This window comes from Mandrillus leucophaeus, unplaced genomic scaffold (assembly GCF_000951045.1).
Source record: "Mandrillus leucophaeus isolate KB7577 unplaced genomic scaffold, Mleu.le_1.0 Scaffold308, whole genome shotgun sequence".
NCBI lineage: Eukaryota > Metazoa > Chordata > Mammalia > Primates > Cercopithecidae > Mandrillus > Mandrillus leucophaeus.
In genome coordinates this window covers 1,312,395-1,318,621 of record NW_012103232.1, presented here as the reverse complement: position 1 = coordinate 1,318,621, position 6,227 = coordinate 1,312,395, and the positions used below count along the sequence as shown (strand labels likewise).

The 6,227-nt window shown below is 50.7% G+C and overlaps 1 protein-coding gene across 1 annotated transcript in view; it reads right to left on the bottom strand.

The window, feature by feature from the left end:
• Positions 1-6,227, bottom strand: part of LOC105544779 (Ig heavy chain Mem5-like) — a 160,746-nt gene that overhangs the window by 30,834 nt on the left and 123,685 nt on the right.

The window sequence follows — 6,227 nt, the reverse complement described above, 5'->3', positions numbered from 1 at the left end:
ATTAACTGGGAGTGGTGGTGGGCACCTGTAGTCCCAACTACTAGGGAGGCCGAGGCAGGAGAATCGCTTGTACCCAGGAGGCGGAGGCTGCAGTGGCTGGAGCCAGATCTCACAATCTAAACTAAAACCCGATTGGCTAACAGTTTAAAACTTTTCTAAAAAAAAAAAAAAAAAAAAAAGACAAAGAAAAAGAGGAGGTAGAACAGGCAAACGAGGCCCAGACTTCACCGGATCCCACTTCTCTGCTGACCACATCCAAGTCAGGAGGGCAACAAGGGTGGCGTCCTTGGCCTGATGTCACTGTCTGTCCTCTATCTGAACCCTGAAAACCAAGCTACCTTCCCCCCTCGGCAGAGCCGACATCAGAATGTCTAAACTGTCCCCTCCTCCCGATCCCCGGGCCCAGCTCTGTGCAGGGCCTGCCCCTCAGGCCTGACGAGTGTCTGGTGGCTCATGCCTATAATCAGTACTTTGGGAAGTCAACGTGGGAGGATGGCTTGAGATCAGGAGTTTGAGATCCGCCTGCATAACGTACTGAGACCCTGTATCTTAAAAAACAAAACAAAACGAAAAAGTTGGTTTTTGTTTTGAGACAGTCTCAGTCTGTCGCACAGGCTGGAATGCAGTGGCTTGATCTCGGCTCACTGCAACCTCCGCCTTCCTGGTTCAAGCAATTCTCCTGCCTCTGCCTCCCAACTAGCTGGGATTACAGATACTCATCACCACGCCCGGCTAACTTTGTATTTTTAGTAGAGACGGGGTTTCACCACGTTGGCCGGGCTGGTCTTGAACTCCTGGCCTCAGGTGATCCGGCCGCCTCGGCCTCCCAAGGTGCTGGGATTACAGGCGTGAGCCACCAAGCCCGATCAAGTTTCTTTTCTTTCTTTTTCTTTTCTTTTTTTTTTTTTTTAATTAGGCATGGCGGTCCCAGCTAACTTGCAAGGCTGGGGCGGGAGAATCGCTTGAGCTCAGAAGTTAGGATTGCGTCATTCCGCTCCAACCTGGGCGGCAGGACCAAACCCAGTCTCAAAAACATTTCAAAACCTAAAAATAAATATTAGAAAGGATACTGCCCCGGCTCAGCCTTCGCCTCCGGACGCGGCTGGACAGGAGCGCTTCCTCCTCCTCCCGCCTCCTCCGCCCTGGCCCTCCCGGGTCCGCCTAGTCCTCCCGGTTCCCCCATCCTCCAACCCGGCGCCCCCAAGCCCGTTGACCTTTAACCTCCTTCGGGACCCCACCTCCGGGGCACTCAGGTGAAGGAGGGTGCAGGGCGCCGGGGCTTACGCCACTCCCAACGCCGGGCTTCCGGGCGCCTCTCCTAACTGTCGCCGCTACCTCTGCTCCTGGAAGCCCAGGCGTCCGTTGTCGGAGAAGTGGGCTGGGAAGCTTCAGAGGCGGTGGAGCTCCTTGCGCTCCCACGACGCGCTCTCCCGGGTGTACAGCATCCCGCCCAGCAGCGCCTGCGCGCAGCCACACAACAGCGGCCCCAGAGCGGCCCCGGACACCGCCACCATCCAGGTCATACTTCCCGCTCCCTGTCTTGTCAGCCAGTCTGACGGGATGAGAGTGGCGCGCGGAGCCCTGGGGGCCTGTCGCGCGACGCGCCTGCGGCATGAGGCGCGTGAGGCTGTCGGCGCCATGTTTTTTGAGGGCAAGTGCCAGGCCTGGAGGGGCGGGGCGGCATCAGGCGCTGCCCAGTAGAACTTGTGGCTGAAATCCAGGGCTAGGCCTTTGGGGAAGCGGGACCCCCACCCTCAGCTCCAGCCAAGAAGGGCGTCGTCTGCTCCCCATCCCAGCACAGGCTGGACGATCCAGGGCCACAGGCCAGGACAGAACCCCTGAGATTGGTGGCATCCCCGTTTCTTCAAGGGGCACCTCCACTTGCTTTCCCCAGCAGGAATTGGAGCAGGCCCCAGCGGAGGTTCTTCCATGACTGCTGGATGCAGCCTCTTGCAGGGATGCATGTCCTTGGGAGGCGGCCGTAGCCTTGACCCTGGACCTCTGGGACCCCGACCCTAACCAAGGGGACAGAAACTCCTTGGCTTTGAAGATACATGAAGATACAGAGAGAGGCCAAGTGCAGTGGCTCATGCCTGTAATCCCAGCACTTAGGGATGCTGAGGTGGGGGGATCACTTGAGGCCAGGAGTTCGAGACCAGCCTGGCCAACATGGCGAAACTCCCTCTGTACTGAAAATACTTAAAAAAAAAAAAAAAAAGGAACCAGGCGTGATAGCAGGCACCTGTAATCCCAGCTACTCAGGAGGCTGAGGCTGAAGAATCACTTGAACCCAGGAGGCGAAGGTTGCAGTGAGCTGAGGTCACACCACTGCAGTCCAACCTGGGTGACAGAGCAAGAATCTATCTCAAAAAAAAAAAAAAAAATTGCAGGGAGAGGGTACCCTGCGGAACCCCACTTTACTCCAGTAGGGAAGGCACCGTGTGGAAGGGTAGAGGAAGAGATCTGGAGACAGTGAAAAAGACATAGGTTTATTAAGGGAACTTTCACACGGGTGCAGTGGCTGTGGCTGGACATGAGAACCACTACATTTGTAAAAAGCATGCAGCTTCCATCACATTTTCACCTAGCATCCTCGACCTGTTACTGGTGGAAGGTATCCGAGTTCCCGGTGGTGAATCCATACACAACTGAAACAACCTCAATTCTTGCCTCCTCAGAAGAAAGAATTTGACTAAAGGTCATAAGGTAGATACTAGATAGAGGCAAGTTGCAGAGCAGGAGTAAAATGTTTTTAAAAAGCAGGCCAGGAAAGGGGGTAGTGGCTCATGCCTGTAATCCCAGTACTTTGGGAGGCTGAGTCAGGTGGATCACCTGAGATCAGGAGTTCGAGACCAGCCTGGCCAACATGGGGAAACCATGTCTCTACTAAAAATACAAAAGCTAGCTGGGCGTGATGGTGAGTGCCTGTAATCCCAGCTACTTGGGAGGCTGAGGCAGGAGAATCTCTTGAACCTGGGAGGTGAAGGTTGCAGTGAGATGAGATTGAGCCACTGCACTCCAGCCTGGGCTATACAGTGAGATAGTATTTAAAAAAATGGTTATTAAAAAACTTTAGAACAGGTAGTAAAGGAAAGAAGGAAAGTACAACTTGGAAGAGGGCCAAGCGGTCAACCCGAGAAGCCAAGTGCCCAGCTGGACCTCTTGACTCAGATTTTCACAGGTTGCCATCCTTCCAGGATCTTGCCTCTCCTGATTCCTTAGCTTGGGGGTCCGAACACACTTTCTTCTTTGACCATAAACTCATTCTGAGGGTACACATCAGGTATGGCTGTCAGGCACCTCTGCCATACAGAGGGGTCCCTCTGGTCCTAGGAACCTGGACTGGACACAATTGTTTGTACGATTACTCCCCCACCCCTTTTCTCATGCTCGCCAAATCCACCTTCTGAGAATGGACCTTAATACTGGAAATGGAGTCCCCAGCATAGTGAAAATAAATACATTCTAGAAATTGACAAAGCCTAAAGGCTTTTTCTCAAATGTTTATGCACTTTTTCTTTTTTTCTTTCTTTAAAATTTTATTTGTATATTCCTTTAGTGAAATGCTTACATGCTTAAATTAGTATATAGTTCACTGTTTATGAGGCAGCTTTAGGCCACATTTAACAAAAGTAAGAACAAGTAGGATGCAAAAGTTTATACAGTATGTAAAAATCAGTAATTCAGGCTCAGTGGCTCACACTTGTAATCCCAGTACTTTGGGAAGGGGAGGCAGGAGGATGACTTGAACCCAGGAGTTTGTGATCAGCCTGGACAACATAATGAGACCACTGCCTCTAGAAGAAATCAAAAAAAAAAAAAAATTACCCCAGTGATCTGGCACACACTATCATCCCAGGTACATGAGAGTCTGAGGCAGGAGCATTGATGAAGCCTGGGAAGCAGAGGTTGCAGTGAGCCAAGATTGTGCCACTGCACTCCAGTGCAGGTGACAGAGCAAGACCCCATCTCAAACAAAAAAAGAAAAAAAAAACACTAAAGGGTGCCAGAGAAGATGCCTTCCTTTTTCTTTTTCTTTTTTTTTTTTTTTTTTCAGTCTCGCCCTGTCACCCAGGCTGGAGTGCAATGGCCCAATCTCGGCTCAATGCAACCTCCACCTCCCTGGTTCAAGTGATTCTCCTGCCTCAGCCTCCTGAGTACCTGGGATTACAGGTGCTCACCACTGCACCCAGCTAATTTTTGTATTTTTAACAAAGATAGGGTTTCACTATGTTAACCAGGCTGGCCTCAAAGTCCTGACCTCAGGTGATTCGCCCGCCTCGGCCTCCCAAAGTCCTGGGATTACAGGCGTGAGCCACCACGCCTGGCCATTTCAAATATTTCTTCAGTTTACAGTTGACTAAGAAAGCAAAGCTTTATCTGAAACCTTCAGGGCAGCAAAAGGGGTGTTAAGTTTTTGCCTGTGAGTGTGATTCCCTCCAGGCCCCTCAGGAAGAAATTTGGAACAAAGAACACCAGTGAGAGTTCAGTCCTCGGTTCACCCTTATCTGGGGTCGAAGGGAAAGCTGTCACCATTTTTCATCCAATGGAGATCTGCGCTTCCGAAAACAACTTAGGGACATTTGTCAAGATGTTATCTTTACTTTCTATAGGGGATCAAATATCTTGTGGCTCTAACCGACTTGGGTGGCTATTGTTCTGGGCTATTATTACCTTTTTCCTTTTCTTTTCTTTTCTTTTTTGAGGCGGAATCTCGCTCTGTCTCCCAGGCTGGAGAGCAATGGCCCAATCTAAGCCCGCTGCACCATCTGCCTCCCGGGTTCAAGCAATCCTCCTGCCTCAGCCTCCTCAGTAGCTGGGATAACAGGCATCCGTTATCACATCCAGCTAATTTTTGTATTTTCAGTAGACATGGGGTTTCACCATGTTAGCCAGACTGATCTGGAACTCCTGACTTCAGTTGATCTATCTGTCTTGACCTCTCAAAGTGCTGGGATTACAGGTGTGAGCCACTGCAACCAGCCAATAACTATCTTCTTATCAAGTTGCTAATTTACTTCTCAAGAATAGCTAGGTGCCCGGAATTTCCCTTGAAGGCTAATGTGGTTCTTGTATGTGCCCTCCAGATCTCATGATGAAATGTGATTTCCAGCCAGGTGCAGTGGCTCACACCTGTAATCCCACCACATCCTCTTCCTCCAACTCCTCCTTCTCCTCCACCTCCTCCTTCTCCCCCACCTCCTCTTCCTCCTCCAACTCCTCCTCCTCCTGCAACTCCTTCTCCTCCAACTCCTCCTTCTCATCCACCTTCTCTTTCTCCCCCACCTCCTCTTCCTCCTCCAACTCCTCCTTCTCCTCCTCCTCCTCCTTCTCTAACTCTTCCTCCTCCTCCAACTCCTCCTCCTCTTCCAACTCCTCCTCCTCTGTTTCTTTATCTTCCTCTTCCTCCTCCTTCATTTCTTTTTCCTCCTCCTCCTACATTTCTTTTTCCTCCTCCTCCATTTCTTTTTCCTCCTCCTTTTCTTTTTCTTCCTCCTTTTCCTTTTCCTCCTCCTCCTTCATTTCTTTTTCCTCCTCCTTTTCTTTTTCCTCCTCCTCCTCCATTTCTTTTTCGTCCTCCTGCTCCTCACAGGCATGAGCCACTAAACAAGGGCTGGCTGTTTGTTTCTTTCTCCTCCTCCTCCATTTCTTTTTCCTCCTCCTTTTCTTTTTCTTCCTCCATTTCTTTTTCCTCCTCCGCCTCCTCACAGGCATGAGCCACTAAACAAGGCCTGGCTGTTTGTTTCTTTCTCCTCCTCCTCCATTTCGTTTTCCTCCTCCTCCTTCTCCTCCTTCTCCTCTTCCTCCTCCTCCTCCTCCTCACAGGCACCAGTCACCACGACTGACCTAGCTGTTTCCTTTTCCTCCTTTCCTCCTCCTGCTCCTCCTCTGCCTCCCAAATTGCTAGGATTACAGGCCTGAGCCACCACACCTAACTATTTCTTCTTCTTTTTCTCCCTCTTCCTCCTCCTCCTTCTTCACTTCATTTTATTTTTTTTTTTGATGTGGAGTCTCACTCTGTTGCCCAGGCTGGAGTGCAGTGGTGCAATCTCAGCTCACTGCAACCTCCACCTCCTGGGTTCAAGCCTCCCAAGTGTCTGCGATTACCAGCATCTGCCACCATGCCCAGTCAATTTTTGTACTTTTAGTAGAGATGGGGTTTCACCATGTTGGCTAGGCTGGTCTCAAACTCCTGACCTCGTGATCTGTCCACCTCCACCTCCCAT